Here is a 24,597-nt window from a genome sequence, read left to right on the forward strand (position 1 = left end):
TTTGTATGAGAAGTGATCCCATAAACCTGAGTGGGAATGTCTGGCCCCATGTTTGACACCGTTTGGGAGGAAACCATTGAGCGTTCATTTTTCAACTGCCATTCACTTTTGAGTTTTGAATGACATTGGAATCAAATTTTTGAATTAAGGTAAGATAGATTTTTTTTTTTCAGTCGAGGTTCAAACGGTCCGGTTTTGTTTTGAGACAAATTCTTGTCATTAATTGTGTCTGTCAGCCTCATCCTGTGTTTGCTCTCATGATTGGTCATCAACATGACAGGTGGATAATTGCCTAATTGAGCGAGGACAAAAGGCTGATGAGCTTCTTTTAACTCATGGTGATTAATTTCAGTTCCTTTTCAATGCTTGTCTGCGCAGAAATCGAGTCGGCTCTTACACTTTTTTTCCCTCCTCAAAATGATGTATCTTGTCCTTGACATATTCGTTTATTTTTCCTGGAATGAATGTTCCCGTTTTTGACTATTAATGTGTTTCACAAGGCATCATTTGATAGTGTGCGTATTTTTGTTGCGCAACGCCTATTTACTTAGCCTAAAGATACAACATGCAGACTCTTCGAGGCTTGCTGACAGAAATGATTGTTTTGAATCTTTTCAGTGTTCTGATTTCATAGACTACAGCAATTGTCAAGACTTTAAAGATTTCAGCTGGAGAGTTTTATTCAGTTTCCCTTCAAACTACACTTCACAAAATAAACTGTAACTTCATTTCCTCCCTTCATCTGACAGCCCCGTTTAGAGAATTGATGGATATTACAGTAAATAATTATTCGTCATTATTCATTCCTGCACAGCGCCACTGAAAAAGAAGATATTGTTGTGAAATCCATTCTCTGCACTCCGGTAGGAATGAACATACCAGCTTAACTATGGTTGTCCATCTTCACTGCAATTGTATTGGAAGTGTGAAACATTTTGGGATATGAACCAGACACTGTGATTGTTTTTGTTGTCAATTTGGATGATTCAGTGTGTTTGGATGGAATAAAAGGTTGCCTCAGGAGGATAGACAAACAGGCTCACGCTGACATAGCTTGAGATAGCAGCCTCATTTATCACGGCCAGCCTTCTCTCACCCCAGCTTGGGTACTGGGCAGGTCCATAGCTAATAACACTGAGGGCCTTACTTTATCACTGCATATGAAGGCACCTTGCCTCTGATATAGTCAACATTTCTATACTGCGGGCAAGAGCAATATTTTTTGAAAGAGTTATAGGAACGCAGCCTTGAGAAGCAGAAGTGTGCGGGGGAAAAGAAAATCAGGTACAAGAAGTTGGCTTGTTTGCAAACTTTATGTTTGATAGACATATTCATACCTGTAGGAAATTGACAAGCACCAATTAACAGAGACAGTTGTCCAATAAAACCCACAAGCCACAAGGTGAACATGCAAATGCCACACAAAGAGACCCTTTCAGACAGCATGTTTACACCCAAGAAAATTCTTGCTGTGCGCTGATGTGGAAATGTGAATTTTTATCTTTCTACCACTCAGTGAGTCTTGATTTCTTTCTTCATTAACACGTGACACTGCCTCCATGCAGCAAACTCTCCCATTTTTAGCTTCAGACGTGTGAAGGCCACCAGCCCACTAAGAATAATTGGGTGAATGCATTTTCAAAGTTAAAGTAATCTAACCGTTAACTTCCTGAATGATAAAGACTTGTATGACTTTGTTGTATTAGGTAGAAAATGACGTCATTCTTTCCAACTTTTCTCTTTACATCTTTCCCAACCATTACTTCATTGTGCTGACTCACTTTGTATGTATTTACTCAATTTGACCAAATATAAAAATGCTAATGATTTAATCACACAAATGAGCTCATGCTATCTCAGTGTGTCATATTATTTATATATTTTCCAATGTATTGGCTTGTTTTAACATTTTGATCTGGCGTATATGCTGACGTTATAACTTCCTTAACCACATAATACCTAATAATATCTTGACATGTTGACAGCAGATTTTGTGAGCTGTGAAGCCGACTATTGACTTAGTGTCAGTGACTCGTGGTGTGCTGACAGTAAGTCTTAGTATGCAGTGTGTCTTGGAGTATTTTTTAATGTGAAGACAGCAGATTTGGATTCCTACGTTATTATTAGTGTGCCGGTCTCAGAAGTTGTAAGTCTAATGTCATCTCGTGAGGCTTTGGTAATTGTTTCTCAGCAGGAGCAACTAACAAGGTAAAAACTCTTCGACACAATTTCTCGGGTTGAGAGGTGTTACAGAAGCTCAGAAGACGGAAAGGCTTACGTTTCACCTGTCAAACACTGTTAGATCAGAGAAAAACCTTTTTTTTTTTTTTCGGCTCATTTGACCAGTTTTTCCTGTTTTGCTCTCTCACAATGGATCTGTGCTATAATGCCAAACGTATTCACTTGCCTGCCTTCACACACACACACGACATTGAGTGACTTCCCATTCTTGTACAATAGCATTTAATATAATGTCATTCCACCCTTTGCAGCTATAACCACTTCAACTCTTCTATGGAGGCTTTCCTCAAGGTTTAGGCGTGTGTTTATGTTTTTTCTTTTTTCTTTTTTTTACCATTCTTACAGATGGGCATTTGTGAGATCAAACACTGATGTGGGATGAGGAGGCTGTAATTCTAATTCTGCTGTAATTCATCCCAAATGTGTTCTGTTGAGTTGAGGCCAGGACTCTGTTCTTTGGGTACTTTTGGGTACTTTGGGTACTTGTCATTATTGAGTTGTGCAATGATGTTAGAACAGGAAGGGGGCCATCTCCAATCTGTTCCCACAAAGTTGGAAGATTGAAATTGTCCCAAATGTTTTGGTATGCTGAAGCTTTCAGAGTTCTTTTCACTGGAACCAAGGGGCTGAGCCCAACTCCCGAAAAGCAACCTCACACCGTAATCCCCCCCACCCCACTATATTACTATATTTTGAATTGGGCAGCACGGTTGGGTAACAGCGACACTTGTTGCAAGAAACGTCCTGGTCCGAAGCCAGTGGGATTTTAATCTATAGAGTTTACATGAACCTCTTTTCATAATCCTCAGACATTTTGATTGAGGCAGTACAGAACATGGATAAGTGGATGGACTGTGGGCAGAGTGCCATGTTGTGTGTTGAAATTGCAAGTTCTCCTGGGCCTTTGTTGTAATTGTCTTCTGACCTTTCCCGGGTGCAGCTTGCTCCATGTCAGCTGGGATAGGCTGGTTTGTGTTCAAAGCTTTTTCACTCTGAAATGAGTGTGTACGTGTAGTATAATTGATTGATGGAGCTTTGATGGTCTTTAAACATGAAAGAGCATTTGTAGACGTGTTCGAACATAATCTATTTGTCATGATTTTTTAATAAATATCAATCCCCATTTCTGTACTTGATTGTGGAACTCTTGACCGTAGCCTTACCTTGGTTTAAGCAGTTTATGTTCCACTGTTTGTTTTATCTGGAGCAAAGCTTCATCGTTTCTTTGATTTGTGCTGCCAAATCTATTCCGATCTCCTGTGTGGGCCCTTTTCTATCAATCAGACTGGCTTTTTCTTGTGACCTCAGTGCAGGAAGTCTCTTACAGGCTTAAAACACAACATGAGTGCCACTTATGCATAACAACGTAGATTTACTCCATGATCTCTCCGCCCTAATTCTGCCTCTTGGATGGGATTTCCATCGTAGCGATGTTCGATCATTGACATGACATTCTGTCTCTGTGATTCAGGAAAGAGTCTTTTCTCTTTCTTCTACACTGTCTGTCTTTTTGTGCTGACCAGAAATAACTTTTACACCATTGCCTGGCCATGGCTTCAGTCTTTAGGGGCCCCTGAATCCCGATGCTTTCTTGGTGAGATACAATTTTTATTTTTTTTTTTAGTTCAACTTGCTGCTCTCAATGAATGATTGATCGATCTCACGGGGGTGTCTTATGCATTAGATATGTGTGTCACATGTCTGACCAGATAAAAGAAGTAATGACTCATTTATTTCTACAGGCTGAACATGCACTGTAAGCTGCGTAATGGATTCAGCTAGATTGCCACTGCACCTCCATGAGGAAGACCTTCTGGAACGAGTCGTGCTTTGAAGCGAGATAGGAATGTGGAATAAGGATATCAGCCACAGGGAATTGGGGGACAGCACAACATGTTTGAGCGACTTTGTGTTGCTTTTGGTCAATTTTCACGTGAAATATTGATTCGTGTTCCAGGTAAACAGAAAAAAATACTTGTGGACATCTCTTGATTTCTTTTGGTGACTTTAGTTATTAAGATGAAAGACTTGTATCCTTGAGGGCAGAGTTGGCTGTCAGCAGTGGATGCTTTAACTCCCTTTTGTTTTTCTATGTTATCCAAGCCCAACACTTGGCTGCGAGTTTTGGTTGGCACCTGACACACACACACACACACACACACACGCATACATCCACACACGCGCTCGTCAAGGGGCTTAACATAAAGGGAGGGGAGACGACGGCGGCGAGGGGATTAAAGCTTCATGCTGCATCACTGTCATAATCCATTAAGCTAGCGGAAAAGGAGGAAGCCTGGACCTCAAACAGACAATTTTCAGGCGCAAGAAGGGGTGCTATACTTCTCCTCAGAGTTTTCAATGAAACCACAGAGCAGTCACTCTCAAAGTTGGGTCATTTGAAGTTGGGAGAGGAGGTATCATATTCAAAATATGATGACAGCTTGTTGGCAACATCAGGGACATTTTCACTTTTTTTTATGAAAATACAAATTACTTGATGACTTTTGAGTCATTATAGAAACAACTTTGTGTGCTATTTGAGAGCATTCAGTTTTATTTCTTTTTAAAATACTCCTCCGTTAGATTGTAGATAAGCCATTTTCACACAGTTTATTGAGTATTGTCTGAGCCTTGAGTGCACTGACGAAATGGATCCAGAATATCTCCAGCTTTGATTTTAAAAGCCTTCATTTTTTTTTTCTTATCGAGAGTAAGGAGAAATTTTACTGGATTTAAAGAGAAGTCCTCAACTCTTTGTACTCTTTTCTATCCCTTGTTTGAATTTGGATGGCAGTATTTCTAAGAGGCTTTGAACCCGGTGAATGGCAGTGATGTTCAAAGCCAGTCTGGAACCCTTGCTTCTTGGCATGCTGCTCATCGGACTTGAGCCATGTTACAGGAAGCAATCCTTAATTTAAGCATGAGGGGGGGAAACGGGTTAATGAAAAGGACAGCTGGATAAACAGGGCCTAAGTGTAGTTTAAGGATAGCTTGGCACTGTTTTTTTTTTCTTGATTGCTGTCTGTTGGTTTTCCATAGTAATGCAAAATGTTCAAATCTAGTGTAATACTTTATGGCGTGAAAGACTTCAATCTTTGATGCGGATGGTTAAACCAAGTTTGCAGTGATGAGGCAGTGACCTTAAACATGGAGCTCCTTTAATGTGATGCATTTGACCCTGTTTTAATGCTTGCTCAGCTGGTTTTCATGCCTCGTGTGTTTTTCTGACTTCAGTTTTTTTTCCAGCTGACTTTCCCACCTGCTCTCAGGAGAATCTTTTTTGCAGTTTTGTCTGCGTTTATACCTTACATGGTAGTGAACAGAAGCAGTCAAGTACGACATGCTTAAAGGTGGTGAATACATTCAGATTTGAAAAGTCAGTCACTTTGCCATCAGTTCTTTCTTTTTTCTTTCTTTCTTTTCTTCCTTCCTTTTTTTCTTTCTTTTCTTTCTTTCTTTTCTTTCTTTCTTTCTTTCAGCATGAATGCAAATAACAGTTGCTTTCCAATGACTGTCTGACTGGTGTGGATTTATATTTTAATTGTAAATGCCTTTCTAAAAACACATGCAATATGTCTTCACATAGAATTCCTCAAATATTTCATTACAAGTATTTCAGCATAAATGCAATATATTAATGAAAATACAGTAAAGCAGATTCTATAATTTTTTCTCCCACTTTCAGTTTCTTCAAATTTGGTCAAATTAAATTTTCAGATTTTATTGTGTAAAATAAGACTACCTTCAGAGACTGCTATCTCAAATAAATGCCTTTTGTATGGAGTATTCAAAACGATCAAAGGCTATAATTTAAAGTATTTGAAAGGCTCCCATGGTAACATATCTATTTAAGTCTTGACCTTGAGTCTGGGGCCAGTTGAATCCCAGTTGTGGCAGAAAGCACATCTGGCATAAAAACCTACCAAGTCGAGGATAAATGTTTTTTTCTTGGCAACCTCAGCAAGGGCAGCCGCCGAATTTACGAGTTATAAATGTATAGCCTTTTATTATTATAGTGTCAAAAAAAGTTAGTTTTTTTTAAATAATTTTTTGTGTTGTGATCTGAGTTTTCAAAACAGTTTTTTTCCCCTCTGTCTTTGTGCCTTTCTTGTAAAGAGAGACATTCAGTCTACCAACCTTCATCACAACAGCTTTGCAGGCTGATTGAAATAAAATTACAGTCAAGCGACGCTTGGAGTACATTGGCTGTCTGTGACAACTTGTTGTTGACCATTGAAGCAGAATTGTGCATTGATGTACCAACCTGTGATCCAGTGATTTGGGCTTAGTCAACAGTTAGATTGGCATCGCTCCATCCATTTCTGTCTCTTACTCCCTCACTCAGTGAGAAACAGCCACCTTCCCATACGCAGAGTGCCTACAAAGTAATTTAAGCCATGCCTTTAAAAAGGTGATGATAGCAAGTAATAGTTTACAATGTAGTATGATAAAGATGACGGCTGTGTCATTATGCAGAGTGGCCCCTGTTAGCTTCTGTCTTCTCATTACCTCTGCCAGTGCCCTGGGGTCAGCAGTGGATCTTGTGAAACACACTTTCATCTGTCTTCGGGCTGTATCTTCTGACACTTTGCGATGTCAGCATATGGCTTGCCCCAGGGTTCTGAGCAGCAGCTACGCGCAGATGCTGGGTGCCGGCTGTCTCTCTGCTGCTCCGCTGTAAAAAAAAGAAAAAAAAAAGTGCACCACAGTAGAAAAGACTGCCTCAGAAGGAACTGCTCCTCTGGTCACAGTGTTGTTTTCACAAGCACACACATGCTCAGCAAGCCACTGTGGCAGCCTGTCAAAAGCCAACGTGACATTATTATACTGAGTCATACTGATGAGGATGACTAACAGATTTTTAATTGGAAAAAGGCTTGTACCAGTTATGGCTCAGAAATGTACTGATGCCTTGATAATGTACATCTGAATTTTATGGTAAAATGATGTTGCAATTCCACTTAGGGATTTTTGATCAGTCGTAGGGGTTTCCTTAAGGTAACCTACTCCCCGCAGAGTCCTCCACAGAACGGAAAGGTCCTTGGAGTTTTTTGTTATCTGCATTCCTACTGCAAAAAGCTCCTCAGAAATGAATGATGTAACAAGACGTAAGCAGAGCTTACCAAGATTGTTGCAAAGATATTATGTTCCTTTGTGCTGAATCAAAGTCATGCTGAATCTGTTCAGATGCATACATTCTTGATTTTGTTATCCATTTATATCTGTAACGCTGCATTCCCTTAATCTTATGGAAGTAGCTCCTCAGACTTGGAAGTATTTGTGTTATGATGTGAGAAGATAGATCCAAACTTGATGCTAAAATCTGTTTGTTTTATCACACAAGCATGAGAGGCACAATGTGACATCATTGTTAAAAGTGTCAAGTCAAGTAAGAAGTAAAAGAACTTCACAGGTCCTCATTCTGCACATTTTAGTAAAAGTGCATTTGGTTGTTCATGAGAAGCGTATTTGATCTTTATGAGGACAGCCCTGGGTGCTTAAAGGAAAGCTTGTAGCTGTTACTTAAGACTCTTTCTAAATATAAACATTATTTCTAAAGTGAAATCCCCAGGTCCGGGTCATCGGCTTCATCATTTCCATCGTGCTTGAAATGGAAAAGTTAGACTTTGAACAGCAGCAATCCACATTATTACACTTCTGTTCAACCAAAATCTGCTAAACTATTATTGCTGGGAATGAAAAGCACCGTTTGCTTGTAAAACACAGAACACATGATATACATGAAAATGATAGATTAATCTCTGATATTACTTTTTTTTTCCTTTTCAGTAAAATCCGGTATCTTCAGACATTTAAATAAATGCATTTAAAGTGACCCACTACTAAAGAAGGTCGACTGTCTTTTAAAAGACCCCACCCCCCTGTTGCCCTCTGCAAGGAGATACAAGCTGTGTAAAGCCTCAACAAATAGATAAAAAAAAAATAGCTTGTACCCCACAACAGCCTAAATAAACAGCTCAGCTGCCACTCCCTTAAAGCTCACTCCTCATATGTTCTTGTTCTTATTCTTTCTGCACCGACAGTTGAAGCTCCTAATCGTTGTCTCGTTCCTAAAGTAAGGCGAATAAATCCCACTGAAGTTTTTCACAATCATAAAACAGTCATTTTAAATATATTCACTGTGTGTTCGCGTAGTCTCTTTTTAGATTAAAGACCGACAATTTGATGAAACATCTGCGTATTCCAGAGAGATTGATGATATTTGAAACGGCCCGGCCACTGCCTGAGCGCAGCCTGGGAGCAGCCCAGGACGCTCCAAGGTCAACATGCCTTATTCATGTCAGGTAATCCATGCACAAGGATTGTGACAGGCAACTGGAATGAACCTACCCATGGCGCATCAATGCAGTTCTGCCTCATCAGATATTTTCTGCAGCGACACTAACATGGTTTTTCCTTGCATGTCACAGTGCCCCTGACTGAAAACACAGTGAAAAAGTGCCACAGCCCATGTCGTCTACAGCTGGAATACCGCTGATCCGGTTGGCATTTTGAAGGTCTCTGACAGTGAGCTGGCAGGGGTCTGACTTCCCCGGTTCTCGTGTGTGTGTGTGTGTGTGTGTGTGTGTGTGTGTGTGTGTGTGTGTGTGTGTGTGTGTGTGTGTGTGTGTGTGTGTGTGTGTGTGTGTGTGTGTGTGTGTGTGTGTGTGTGTGTGTGTGTGTGTGTGTGTGTGTGTGTGTGTGTGTGTGTGTGTGTGTGTGTGTGTGTGTGTGTGTGTGTGTGTGTGTGTGAGAAACACAGAGAGGGCGAGGATGAAAGGGAAAGGCGCAGGCCAGATAATCTCAGATTCTGACTGCCTGCATACTCGGCTCCTCCTAGGAACAGCACAGATGTGATCTAAATAAGCCAGAGTAGCCAGAAAAGTGCTTTAAATACCAGAGTGTGCTGCTGAAATTGTCTTTGTGGATGGCTTTGTATGCCCTCCAGTGACCTATAAAACTGTGTTAACTTGATCAGCAGCATCTTATTATTGTACAAATTTGACAATACCACCGAATGAGCTCATTTTCATGAATAATTTACTACAACTACTGAAGTAGTTTGGCACGCATTTTCTCCTCTGTTTGTCTCACTTTGTCAGTTTGGTATTTTTCTCCGATGAAGATTTGGTGGTCAGTAAATAACATTTGCCAGCTCCTGCGGTTTGTTGTTGGGTAAACGCTGCAGGAAGTTTCATCACACTGGAAGCATGAAAGGGAAAGCCAGAAATTATTTTAGTTATTGTGGTAAATATTTCATGTCAGTGGAGTATGAACTAAATTATTAAAAGTAACCCTGAAAGTCAAATTATTTCAAATTGGATTGATGTAATGCGTAGAGAAACCAGTTGGGATGCTTGACTTCATGTTTCTGTTCTGTGTTACAAATGCAAAATGCGCGCTGTTAAAACGCAGTAAACTGTGAGTCCAGATTCATAACTATTTTATACCATCAAATGAAACGGCGGGCAATATACACAAGCCTGAAGAAACATAAAAACAAAGTCAAGCTCCTGTGTATTGATCCTAAACTGCTGTGTGATTTATTTTCATTCAGCCCAAAGTAGAAATACGTCACTTATATCGTAATTTGCGAAATAAAAGGTCAAATCGTTTTGTAATTGGAGCTGACCGAAGGAAAGATGGACCTGAAGCACTGGATACACCTGAAGCTGTTTCTCTGACCTTCTTACAATATGTTCATCTTTAATTTTGTTTTCTTTTTGGGGCTGATGGCACACTTCATGTTCAAAGGCCTTCCAATAGTGGGTTTTGAAGAACCTGCAGCAGTAATGTGGACAGATTTTGATTAATTATTAGGTGCGGGTGGCTCAGAGGTTTGAGCAAGATTAAATGAAAGCTGTGTTGCCAAAATACTTCAAATGCAAAAAAAAATTCAAAAAGTCAATAATATAAGGACACACATTTTCCACATTGGCATAAGAAGAAATACTTGCCTGATATAAAAGTTTCTTTTGGTTTTTTTTCACCCACACAAAAGTGGAAAAAAGCCACCGGTACTCAATTGTATGCTAAAGAAAAACTTTAAAAGTAAAATATAACTCTTTGAAAGGGCATTTTTATCAGGTCTCTGTTCTTTGAGTTGACAACTTCAAAGATCTTTTGAATAAGGTCTTGAATGGGGAATGTGTTGCTGCTTAAAATCTGCTACGCCGCCGTGCTCTCCGGTTGGTTTTCAGCCACACGGCGGCTACGTTTTTCCTGTTGTCAACGTCACAACGGCACGTCGCTTGACGTTGCTGTGAAAGTTGTTTGTGAGGTTAATAAAACAATGTTTTGCATTTTGTTGTAAGCTAAAATACCCGTAAGATACAGCAGAGTTGTCGCAATGTATGTGGACTCACACTTTGCCTATAAATCACCTGCGTTCCTGTCAGGCAGCATAGTGGGACATATAGTCAGACTCCTGTTATAAGTGACCTCTATACTAACACGGTATCATCTCAAGTTCAGACCTGATTCTACTGCAGTAATGTTATTCTCACAAACTCTTTGAAGCCGCTTCTTTCTCACTGGATTGCTGCACTTGATTTCTTTGACACTGATCTTCGTGACCATACCTCACACTCCAGAAAGAGATTCCAAAAAGCTTTTATGAGGTTTGTCTTTGATGTGAGTCTGCATCTAAGATGGCATATATTTTGCCATTTGTTATGAAGATTATGTGAGAACCTCCAGGCGTGACATGCGAAAAAAAACAGAAATTAAACTCAAGTCGAATGAGGACTCATTGGCAATTTTACTGAAGAATCTTCCACTCTGTGTGTTGTCTTTGCGTGTTTGTGCTTTTAAGGAGAAGTGAAAAGTCTTGACGATTTGAGAAGTACTTCAGTGTTCTAATTGCCAGCGTTATGCAATTGATTACAAAACTCAGTGCTTTGTTTTCCTTAGATTAGTTCCCTGAGGCCTAATCATTGGCTCTTAACACAGTTGATGAATAGTATTTTTGGCTAGTTGTCGGCATCCGAGGAAGGTGGTTCACTTTCTTAGGCGTGCTCCCAACAGTCTCTGCAGAAAACACTGCACTCCAGCAGGAGTGTATCACGATGTGGGGTGATTTGGGTCCAAAAGAATCCTAATTCTGCTCTGTCATCCTATGTATCAGATACCCTGTCATGCTGCACAATGAATGCCATAACCTGTGGTAGTTAAGACATCTGTGGAGGGAATCATCATGCAAGTCGATAAAACGGACGTGAACAGAGGGGATACTAATTAGGAATTATTATGGGGAATCTGAAAGTCTGTTCTACTTGAAGCAGATTGAGTGAACGCTGTTCGTGGAACGTTTATGTGGGAGAAAAAAAAAAAAAATTGAGAATCATTGTTGAAGGAAATGTTTTGTTTTTCTGCCGAGTCCTGTTTTCTTATCACAATTTAGGAAATTAATTATACAAAACTAATTATGTTAAACTTTTAAGTCAAGGAGAACCAAACCCATGTTTTGGGGGGCAATATAAAACATATTTATTGAAAAACAAAAAAGATGTTTATCTGTCCATAAGCTATAGTGCTTTGTCCAATTTCCCGACTGACTTTTGTACACCCTGGACAACACAGAGAGGCCGATAAGCACCGATAAGCTTCAAATGTACATTTTTGGAATGTGGGAGGAAACTGGACTACCTGGAGAAAATCGACGTATGCACCGGAAGAAACCACAAACTCCACACAGAAAAGCCCTGAAGTCCAACTGGGGAGATTTTCGTTATCAACAGTACTACTAACCGCCACACCAGGAAAACATGCTTTTCAATTGTAATGACTCAGAAAAAGTTCAAATCTGCAGGTGTGCAGCAGGGTAACTCAGAGTTCTTCTAAAAACATAAACATATACTGTCAAAAAGTATGAAGATTAAACAAAACAAAAAAAAAAAGCATGGGAAAAGAAAAAACCCCACTGCAGTGCCATGTTTCATTATTCATCATTTCCCTCTTCTTATCCATCATTGTACGTGACAGTTGCTCTCTAACATTCATCTCCTGGCTTTAAAACTGAGCATGCTGCCAGGAGGTTTTATGAGGTTGCCAGTGAGCACTCTGCAAGGTTGAGAATGTCAGATCTCGACACTCCATGCGATGTGACACCTCCTGCTAAAACCCTTCCTCCTCGCCACCCAAAGCCCCATTTAGGTACAAATTTTAATGCCCGCTAATCCTCACTGCTTTGCACTTCAGCACTTGTTAACTTCAAAAGATATATTAAATAACACGGTATGATACAAACACAGCCTTCTAGATTTGAGTTGTGTCTCCATATGCAGCTGCACAGGATGTAAGTCTGCTGATAGTTTCACATTTGTATGTTGATCTGGTGAAGTTTATGTGGTTACCGTATAGTTCTCAATAGACGCGCAGTGCGCGAGTGCAAGCCTCAGGTGTGCGTGTTTTTTGGGAACATGCATAGTTTTAGCGATCCAGCCGTCATTTTGACAGTCAATTGACCAAAAAACCAGACAAAAAAATGGTTTGCGGTTTGCTCAAAGCCGTCTAAAATATGTGTACAGTAGAACCTCGGACGAGGGGATCCGATAAGAGCGGACAAGTCGTTGTGGACGGAGAGGTTTTAACTGTTATCACACCTTAATGAGCGGTCAGTGGGCAGCCTGCCTGCAGTGCAGTGCTGCACTGTGACTCCTCTTGAGTTTCACTTTCACTTCAATACACCCGGGAGTCAAACATAAGGCCCGTGGGAGAAATCGGCCCCTCAAATGGCTCCAATCCAGCCATATATATATATTCTTTCATAACATATTTGGAGCTTTTTTGTTCAATATCAACTGGGCCTACAATTTATAACATGTCACAATGTAGTATTTAGTAGTCCAGAATGCACCATTTAAGGTCTATTTATCAATCTTTCTCAAGGGCCGGCCCCCAATTCGTGAGGTTTGTTCTTTTCGCATACTCCACATCTTTAGAAACGGGTAGTGCTCTTCTATTAGGCAGTGCTCTTCTATTGGGAACTATACGGTATATTGTGGCTCGGTAGTTGCTGACGATCAGGCACATCACTATTGTTCCACCGGTATCACGCAGGTTGTAACATGGCCTGGAGCCATATTGTGCAAACATGTTTTCTGGACTGTTCTTCACACAGCTCGGCGACTGATTCACCGGTTTGAAAATAATGTAGAGGGTCCTTCTTATGATTCTGTCCCCTGAGCTTTTGCACACACCGTGGACTTTACACAAAAATAGCCTCATCAATTATTTAAGACAGACCATTATGTATATCATTGACTGCCGGATGATGTTAAAGGTTAAGGGTATCTCTCAGGAGCTGGGCATGTGTGTACATGCTCATGCATGTGCAGTTGGCTAAACATGCACCTCCGTGCACACATCCTCCTCTAATGTTCCTCAGTTAAATCATCGCTCATCCGCTGGATGCGGGTCTCCGGCTGAAGGCGGAAAATTGAATGGCCACGCAGAGCCACGGGGATTTACTACTGACTGGAGAGTCCACCGGCCACTGCTCTGTGGAGGAAAGGCTGCATGACATTTAAAACTATTGATCAGCAATGAAATAGGGGGTCAAGGCACTACAAATGCCATGCCTGGAGTGGACATTGGGCTTACTTCAGCTGCAGTATAATTACTTATGTGTCATCTGTTTTCTGTTTAAGGCTGAAGTTCATCGGACAGTCAGAATGCCTCTATTGATCACTGCCTGCTTAAAAAGGCTTGAGTTATGCGCTTAAAGTTGTTCAAGGCAACACTGCAATGCAATATGTGTCCTTTTATTCCAATCGAGGAAGTTCGTGGAGAAAAACTGACTCTGACTTCTACATGAAAGATTTCTCTATTGTTAAAAGTGATACAATTCACTAAAACCTGTCATTGATTGAATGAAAAGCTACTCACTGAACAAAGCGCTTCCACTTAATTTCTTTAATTCTGTTAAAGTCTAAATTTTGAGTGTTAACTGAGGCCCCGTTTACACGACAACGTTTCAAGTGACAACACCTAATCCGTTAAAAAAAAAAGGAGTATGTTTACACTGCAGCAACGGACACACTGACAACGATGTAGTTAGTATGCCGAGCCACAGGAGCGCGCTGTTGCTTCTTTCGGTAACGAAACCACACAGACGTGTGCACAGAACAATACGATATAAACACGAAGAAAACTGAGAGAACCCGACGTTCATATGGACTGATGACGCATCGGATGCTATCAGGGCTGAGTCTCAACTATAAAACTACTGCTATGGTTCAACTGACTAAGGCCACATTTACAAAACAACATTTTCAAGTGAAAACGGAAAACTTTGGTTGCATTTTGGGTGTGTGTTCACAAACGGTGCTCAGAGCCACTAGAATTGCAACTTTTTGAAAACAGCTCTCAAGGTGGAACTTTTCAAAAACGCTCCAAATCTATCTCCATGTACGCATGGGAAATGGCGACTTTTTGAAAACCTTTTTTTGTGAAATGCTGCTACTGCGCATGCGCCGTAGTAAACAGTTCTTCTGCACATGTGAGTAGATGTACAATAACAACAATGGCGGCCTCCAGAGTGTCGTGACTCCCAGTCCATATCCTCCTGGGTCTTGGGAGCAACTTCTCTGAAACGAAAACACCAAAAGGGCATGAAACACTGTTTTGTAAATGGGGCCTAATATTTCTTTCGTGATGGGTGAGTCAGGCAGAAAGAAGCTCTACAATAGATTTCCACGACTGTCACGGGTACTCACTACAGTTGTGCGTGATTAGTTGGCTAAACAATTAAAACCTCTGCCCTCTCACTCATCACGAAAGAAATGCCTGCCTTGTTTCTCTGTCCTTAGCTACATCTGTAAATGTTAGTTTTGGCACAATAGTTATCTTGTAATTTCTTTTTTTTAATTTACAATGTAAAGGTAATAACTTTGACACCACATGTGTCATAAAACAAGCTCAACATAAGATTGAAAATGCTGCAAACAAATATGAGTTTTTTATAATCATGATTACTCGATCAGTGTTGCCATTTTTAAAATATAGACTTTCATAGTGTGTTTTTTTTTTTTTTTTTTTTTGCAAGACATCCAGTCTTAACAGATCATCAAAGAAAATTGGTGCTGGAACAAAACCATGTTTACTTTAAACATTAAAGCATTCCACAAATGACAAATGCTGAAATATGCGTGCGCTCTTCTTTCATCGGACACATAAAGCGATGCATATTCATTGTTTGTTTATTAATCATGTTTCTATGATTGCATTCACATGCACAAGCATGAAATCCTCTTCCACTGTTATCGCCAAATGACTGCAGACACACTGCTAATCAACTGTTTGAATATGAGCACTTATTAAATCCGGTGTCCTTTTGAGCATATCAGCGGAGAATTGGCAAAGAAGGAGCACAATTCGCCAGCTGCATTGGTGAGGCCTCCCCAAGTGGGCCAGGCTTTTGTATGCTGTTTATAGCGCGTTCACAAAAAGATTGATCAAATATGATTCATCATGATTCTAGAATATCTGCAAGGTTAATAAGTTATGTTGATGCACATTTAGACATATGAACAGGCCTTTCTCAGTAAATGGCTCTAGCGTCATTAAAGCAGCCATTAAAAGTTTACATTATGCACCTTTTACTGTATTTACATTTTTACAGTCCCATAGCATGCTGCGCTTGCTCTAAAAACTGTCTATACATGCATTATGCAAGAGGTGTGCACACTTTAAAAATTCCAATTAATACAATATATGGAAGATAAGCAAGGTATTTTGCATAATTATTGTGTTTACATCTGGCCTGTGGAGAACCCCAGCATGTTGTTGTATGACATTTTGCCTATAATGTTGTGTAGGGCGCCCCTGTGGTTTGACACGTTAAAGCCTAATGAACAGAACTGCTCAGTATGCCGCTTTTCACCCTACAGAAGTGCTAACACAGATGGTTGAATTCTTTCCTCACCAGGAAAGACAGAAATACACATGTGACTTCCTTTTTTAGTTGGCCCGCAATTAAATTTATTGTTGCAACATCTGTGCGGGCAAGCTATTCATCTCTTTTGACAGTTCCTCTCATTAGATACTGCGTAGTTGTGTGTCTGGTTATGTTACTCAAAATTTATATAGACATTACTGCTATTGGTAAGGCTACACATTTAACATTGGAAATACAAAAAAAAATGAAAGTTTATTCAGTCATTCTTACATTTTGCATGTGATCTGTTTCAATTTAGGGAAAATGTCATGAAGTGAGTGGCCTGCATTTAAGATGATTTGTCTTTTTAAACTTTAGAAATCTGAATGAAGAGACTTGTGCATTTTAAAACAATGAATCTCCAACTAAAGGAACCCAAATGAACAATCCCTTGAGATAACAGCATGTATCATACATACAGCCTGCAGGCTAAAACTGCCCCATCCCCAAAGGTTGCAATCTGGCCCATGGGGTGACCTTTTGTAAATGCCCTCAATTTAATGGGACTTAGTTAAAAAGCTACGTGCTGCAATGAAGTCCAACTCCAATTTTGCCTGTAAAATGAACGATGAATCCATACTGTGATGGAAGGTTGGTGTAGATAGACACGCAGGATGCTGCAGAAGTTATGCGTGCTCAGGTGCGACAGGCGTTTTACCAACTTGAGTCTCAGGAGAATCACTTTGGATAAAAAAGTTTTCAGACTGCCGTTTTTGTAAAGGTTATTTATAGTTTATTTTGTTATTTTGGTGGTCTGGCCTACTTGAGATAAAAGGGGTGTATGTGCTCCCTAAACTAATAAATTTGACACCCTTGGTCTCAGCAAAAACCCATGTAACACTGCTGTACAGGTGTAAGAGTTAAGCATGCTTTCCTCTGTGATCTCTGGTGAAGGCAGCAGCGTTGTGTCTGTGAATTGTTGCTGAGGCTGAGAGAATGGCAGAACCTGCAGCTGCATGGAAGAAAGCCCACTGTGGTCTTGCATCACATCCAAAGCAGTGCTGCTAATATGCATGATAAATGGCTTTGCCCACAGACAATTACCAGCTACCAGAAAAGGCCAAGGATGCATCCCGTCAGCACAGAATTTATTTAGTTTTGTGTTAGGCCTCCTTTGGATGTACGAGACACACATTACTGTGGCTCACTTCATTTGTATTCATGATCTACTGGGGTTTCACCTCATTCCTAACCCTAAAAGGATCCAGCGTGCAGATGTTTCATTCTCCCACCTGCGATGAGTAGTAAAAAATTATTTTTGTGCAAAAGTCATCATCTTTGCCAGCCTAGTCACCATTATATCTGAAGTAAATATATCCATCTTCTATAATGCTTTTATGTAAAAGCGGAATGCAAGCGGGAAGTGTTCCCTGCTGACTATAGGAAAACCCAGGTGCACCCGGAACATTACAGTACATGACAGGGAAAACACTGGGAGACACTCACACACACTTACATTCAACCATATGTGCCATTTAGAGCCATCACTTAACCTCACATGTACACTCCACAGTGTGAAGCAGGAATGCTAACCACTACCCTGGTGTGTGTATCACAACATAACAATAGAATCTTGAGTTTGTTTGTAAGCCGCACTATGGCAGCTTTGCGTCATTAGAGGTATGGATTAGTTTGTGTCGGTTGTTACCATCTAAGATGCAGCGTTTACGTACTTTGTTGCTTCTGTGGGTAAAGGTACTGCCTTTTGTTTATAGGTTTATACGTTGTTTGGTCAGTTCACGTCCTTCCTTTTAGGATTCTACTGTAAAACGTTGCCGTTATGACGTTGCAGCAGTTTCTCCCTCATTGTTTTAGAATAGAAACCTGAACAGCCAGGCTATTTATCATCTGCCGTGTTTCTGTGAAAGTAACTGTGATTAAACTTGAATGTTTCAGTAAAGTGTCGCAGTATCCAAGGACCTTACAATGTAATGCCATTCCGCCTGAAACAATACCACCGCCTCTCCTCGCTGTGATGATTGTCCCTCCCAGGAATGTTTGTTAAATTTGATTTTGATGCTCTATCTAATCAGATAAAACATAAAAATCTAATTCCTCTCCTCCACCACCAGCACCAAACGTTGTTCTTTGTTTATCCTTCTAGAAGCCTGTAAAGCTCTTGGCTTGTTTGTGTTGTATCTGAATACATCCTGTAATGTGAGCTGATGTATTGTTTTATTTCTGGTGTAAATATATGAACCAAACAATTCCTTAAGTAACAACCTGCAGTTAGAGGGCTGTGTTATTATATATTTCTTGCTGGACGACAGAATCTGTCAAGTATCTAATTGTATTAGTTTGTGTATATTTTTGCTTTAACACACTCAAGTTATTCTGTCTGCTCGGGTCTAAATGAAGATCGATTGTGCAGTAAAGTAGGATGGGCACACACTGTTATACATGATGTACTGATAATTACTGTCACAGCAATGTCATGGCCTCCTGGGACAGATATGTCATAATTATGTGTAATACATGTAAAGCAGTTGCAACTCCTATTGAAGTTCAGATGCTTCCGGATTGTGAATGTTCCTCTATTCTCACTTCTTTTTAGCTTATTTCTTGTGTGTTCATCTGTGCATATGTCTGCACAGGCAGCAGGATATTTAAGAAAAAAAAAAAAAAGCATAGTTATGTCTGTATGATGATACATAATTTGATTCGGCCTCAGTTCATGCTGTGAGGTATTTGTGGGGATAATTAAATATACATCAAGCTTTTTAAGTCACTGTTGCAGAACAAAACGTCAACAAGCATTGACTTGATTGAGCCATTCCCCCGTGGAAAGCGACATGACACATCCAGTAGGCTTTTTTTTATGTGTATCACACAGGCCCAACCCTGTCTTTATGAATAAGTGAGCATCTCAAGTGCAGGTAAATCACACAGACCCATAACTGAGTTAACTCTCATCATCCTTTATTCCATGGAAGACTTATACAAGGACAATAAACTTAAATGTCGCATCTGCTCCATTTTAGGTAACAAAGAGGAATGAATGTACACACTTGATCATTAATCTATCAGCAGAATTACCCGAAATAGCCAGTAGCTCGAACAGATATTGTTGGTCCACTCTTATATCTGTAACATTGTTCAATTATGTACTTATATATACGCAACCACAGTGAGAGACACTCTGACTGGAGATGATTCAAATAATGCTGAGTACTAAAAATATTCACAAACACAGATCTCAGGGATGATAAAGATGACACACAATACAGTCAACAGCGCAGTAGATGCATGACTCATCCAACACTAGATGTTCTGGCATATTTACATTGCTGATGCTAGTGTTTTGTTGTTGGCAGCAGATGTCTGTAATTGTATGAGAATCTGTCGCATGGATGCCATTAGTCAAATTATTTATCTTCTTAAGTGCCAAGTAATATGACCACCACTATCACAACTCACACAGGTTGATCGTTTCCATGTACAGTAAGAAAGACTTCAGTAGATGTTATTTTTTAGGCTGTAAATGCCATATGTTCCTCACAATAAACCTCAGTGGGACTATAAGGCATGTAAGCATTTACGGATATAGAAGCATAAACAATCTTCAATACCAGGGGGAGGCGGTAGAGCACCGAGCCACTCTAACCATATGTTGACTTGTTACTATAAATTAAACTTGAAGGGTTTGAATCGTCATTTTTGTTTTGATTTACAAATTCTTTCTTTTTAGACACAACCTGGAATATTTTTAAGTGACAAAGGTGATTCCATCCATCCATCCATCCATCCATCCATCCATCCATCCATCCATCCATCCATCCATCCATCCATCCATCCATCCATCCATCCATCCATCCATCCATCCATCCAGGGTCTGGGGGCACTGGAGCCAATCCCAGCTCAGATTCATACCTCACGGCAATTTAGGGTCACCATTTCACCATACCTGCGTGTTTTTGGATTGTGGTAGGAAACCCGATTACCCGGAGGAAACCCACACACACACACACAGGGAGAACATTCAAACTCCCAATACACACAAAGGCCCTGGCTGGTGTGTGAACCCAAAGCTTTTCGCTGTAAGGTGAAAATGTTAACCACTGACCCAGTGCGACGCATTTTACACACATAATTACAATCATGTAGACTATACGAGCCTCTTTCACTAAATGTTACGCCAATGCAATTCAGACTCATTAAAAGAAGTTCTCTGTTCATTTAACTCTGACAAAAAATAGCAGTGGAAAGAAAACACTCATTTCAACCGCGTTCTAGTGAAATTTGTTTCCTCCGCACATGCTTGATGCTAGTGTATGTATGAAACCTCATGCCAATAAGCTGTATGAGATGACATAACGTCTATAAATCTGGCATTTTGCCATTATGGATCAATACATTTAGACAATTGATGAAAAGAAACCCATATTGTTTATGAAGATATGAAATAACTAACTTCTGAGATGACAGTGTTTATATGAATTATAAGGCATTGTAATTATGCTCAATTAAAACCATAATGTTATAATCTCTTATTCATCCCTATTCAGAAATCATACTCAATTCATCTTTAGATCAAGTTTGATTGAATCTGCAATTAATAATAAAAGCAAAGGAAAAGTTCCCGTGAATCTCTTTATGTTTTGATGGTATTTAGTTCATGAAATCCTGACAGAAGCATCAGTTCGTTCACCAATTGCTCATTTAGCATTTATATGTTGGATTGACAGTGTGCGTAGAGAAAAGGTAAGATGGCATACTTTATTAATCCCTCAGAAAGGAACTTTAAATGTTATACCAGCATATGAGAAATATTAATACAATAAAAATAATATTAATGAAATGAAACATTGCTGCAGAAACTTGATGAAATAACTCAAATGATTGATGTTTATTAAAATAAGGTGTATTGCCAGCTTTTTCAAGGTTGGACATAGCCTCGTGAATATGCTGCTAGTAAGCAAACCCCAAGGGTTCCATGAAAGCAGAAAGCAGAACGCCTTTGTGAAACACTAGCTCCACCCTCAGGACCCTGAGGCTGTAGCAGAGGTGTGGATGGGGTGTCGTGATGGGGGACGGAGAATCACAAACACAGTATGGTTGTTGTTGTCTTGTCAAAGCGATTGAGGAAGTTGAACTCATGAGCAAATTCTGTTGATCCCAGGTGAGGCTTTCCCACAGCCAGTCACCTTCTTCATTGCTCATCAAAACTTCTATTGAGTTGTTCGCCGCTGTCCCCTCAATCTTTTTCCTCATAGTTGTTTTTGGTCTCCGTCAGTTTCATCTTTTGCTCTTTTCCAACAACCATGACTTCCTCCTAATCTTTGGCCACGTTTGCTCTCATCTTCCTGTTCAGACGGCCTGATTGCTTCGGGTGGAATGGAGTGTGTGTGGGGGGGGGGGGGGGGGGGGGGGGGCAATGTGGATTCATCAATGAACAGGACTCGAGACTGAGTACACTACATTTTAGTGGTTCATTTTGTTTGTGGTGTCGCGGTAATGCTCTCTCCAGGCAAGTGGGAGCCTTTCTGTGTGCGGCTTGCCTGTTGTCCTGGTGTACGTTCTCCTCCGTGTCGTCCGGTATCCAGCCTAGGTTCAAAATATGACCTGCTGTCTCTAGACTGCATACACATTTGTTTATTGTTGACTTACTTGCTGACAGTTGTGAGCAGTTGAAAGAAGACGGACTCTTCATTTTACTTTCTGACTGTGTTTGTGTTGTTCATCATCCTTGTTTGTTTGTCCGTAAAAGTTGTTCTGTGGACAACCTGTGTCCACAAGCTTTTGTTTTTCCGTGTGTGGGAGGAATATTTGCGTGTGCATTCACGTGTAAATATGAGTTATTGATTCATGAAAGAAAACTTAAGGTGAAATGAAACGCACCATTGTGCTCCGTAATGAACACTCATTCAGTTGTGTAAGGTGACGCTGAGCAGGCAGGTTCATGGTAAGCAGACGTATCAAAGTTAAGACCGAGGGCAGCTGTTAATACACATTCTAAAAATGTTACTGAATCATGAATAACTTTTTTTAGTCGCAAAGTATAGTCGCCTAAAAGGCTGACTTGCTCCCATATCAGCTCTGCTATTCCTGGATCCATCATGACTGAGGACATACATCATTAAAGTTTGTTTTCCAGGCTCGAAGCCCTTAAGTAATGCAGCCTAGACAGAACATAACTTTGCTCTTAGGGGCTTTTCCAAAGTGAAAGCCTCTGATATATTCCACAAACTAATCATATCACGCCATTGTGCAGGTTCAGCTGCTGTCAGACTGATAGTCCCGCAGCTAACGCTGACTGAGGAGTGCAATGACGAGAAATTCTATTCGTGTTCTTTCTCACTGGGCTCGGACGGACGTGTGCCATTGTGTTCGGCAAAAGTGTTCGCGGCAGGCCTGCATTGGCAATAATTCTCTTCATGAGTGAATCGGTGACAGGCGGCCGTGATCGGTGCTCTGCTGCTGCTGCCGCGCCTGTGAGATGAGAGTTTGGCTTCTATAACGGTCTGTTAATTGATCTCACAGTAAATAAAAGTTTCCTTTTTTTTTTTATTTTGGATTGAATTGAAAAATGTTTTTCTTATATTGATGGAGGCATCAAAAAGAACTTGAACATAATTGAAAAGTTAATGATTTTGCCTATTTCTATCCAAATACTATATAAAACCTTTCAAGCTTTTTTAATTGAAAAAAATCTCGTACTTTTGGCATTCAGTACAAATGTAGGAAAATCATCGTATTTGACTTTCATGACTATCAAAGAAAAAAAAAGAAACATGATTGGAATTCTATATTCAGTAAATCAAGAAAGAAACTTCACATTTAAGCAATTGTCAATGGGTACCAAAGGGTTAACAGGTGTTTTTTCCCACATAGAAACAGTCGCGCCACAAATATACCGTTGTTGATGAGCTTGAAAGCTTCCAGCTTTTTGTCAAGCTTCTTGTTCATCAAGATTTTTCAACTTTGTCAAGCATCAAGTTTCATTTTCTGCAGCTGTCCTTGGACCACATAACTGCATCAACAACATGAACCGACGCGTCACATTTGCTCTTAACATTTGCTTCTCCTTTCATCTTCCTGCAGACTGTCGGTTCAGTTTATTAGGAGAGATCAGCACTCACAATGCAATGCAGGAATAGTTTTGGAATGTACAAGAGGCTTCTTAATGGAAGGTGTCACATTACGCTCCTCCTACAAAGCGATCTCCTCTAACACGCTGAACTGATTCTGTGGCATTTACATCAAGTGCTCATTCTGTAGCAGTTTGTGACACATCATGCTATTGACGGTGTGCAGTGTAGCCTGCCCAGAGGAGCTCAGATCAAGGAAAAGAATTGCCCGGGGCTGAATTCCGTTACATATCTCGAACAGGGAGAAGGGCAGCTTGACGAACTGACTTTACCGCACTTCTCTTTAAGCTGAGAGATGAAACCCTGCAGCGGTTGCTCCCTCAGACGAGGCAGGTTCCTGATTGATGCCTCGTACAATTTAACTATAATAGAATTCTGAATGAATTGCCTCATTATGACTGTGGAAGCGCATAATATTGATGAAGATATAACTATTTATCATTTTATAGTCTCAAGCATTTTCCCAAAGTTGTTTCGCTGAACATCCAGGACAAATCATGCACCCATCATTTTAATGAGAAGTAGATGTTGGAAACTGTCTTTTTTTTTTTTTGAATTTCAAGAAAATTGTAGATGTAAGAAATTCCCAATACATTACTGTGATGTTATAGTATTATATGGTATTCTAGGAGTAAGTATGAGATCTCACTCCTACCTGCAACCCTAACATTCTCCAGCAAGTTTATTCCTTTAACACAGTAAATTCCTGCTTTAGATCCACAAGGGTTTACCATTATTTAACTTTTATGCCCTTTATTTTCTTTGTCCTCTTTAGGTGAGCGCTCTTCATTTCAGTCTATAATATCTCCTGCTTCATGAATCATATTGAATGTTTCAGGAAGCTAAGCACTCTGATGACTAAGACCAAAGTTTTGATATCGAAAATACACCAATTTGCCGCAAATGCCCCTCTATGGAAACAGTCTGTGTAAAAAGCATGGTGAGCATTACGATGGAGTAAAAGCTGGAGACGTGCACAGGATATCTGGAGAAACAACACTTGGCTTAACCCTAAGGCCCTGTTTACGTTTTCTTGTGAAAACGGTCAACGTTTGCTGCATTTTTTTCCCCCATTTAGTTTATGCAACAACAGTTTCCTGTCTATGGAAAAAAAAAAAAACAACATCATCATATTTTCCTGAGATATGAAAACTCTGCTCAGAAATACTTAATGTGTCCCAGTCCTAACATCGGCTGATTGCTGTCGACGTAAAGTTGAAGATATATAACCTGATAAATCAATAAGAATGCCTTATTGAACCCTCTTGGAGGAATTACTTCTCAACCTCCAGCACATCCTATCCATAGTTAAACTTTCAACACATGGGT

General features: G+C 40.1%; 1 protein-coding gene across 2 annotated transcripts in view; it reads left to right on the forward strand.

Moving 5' to 3' along the window:
• Positions 1-24,597, forward strand: part of ctnna2 (catenin (cadherin-associated protein), alpha 2) — a 349,228-nt gene that overhangs the window by 32,926 nt on the left and 291,705 nt on the right. The window lies entirely within an intron of this gene.

The sequence above is a fragment of the Lipophrys pholis genome (assembly GCF_963383615.2).
Source record: "Lipophrys pholis genome assembly, chromosome: 5".
NCBI lineage: Eukaryota > Metazoa > Chordata > Actinopteri > Blenniiformes > Blenniidae > Lipophrys > Lipophrys pholis.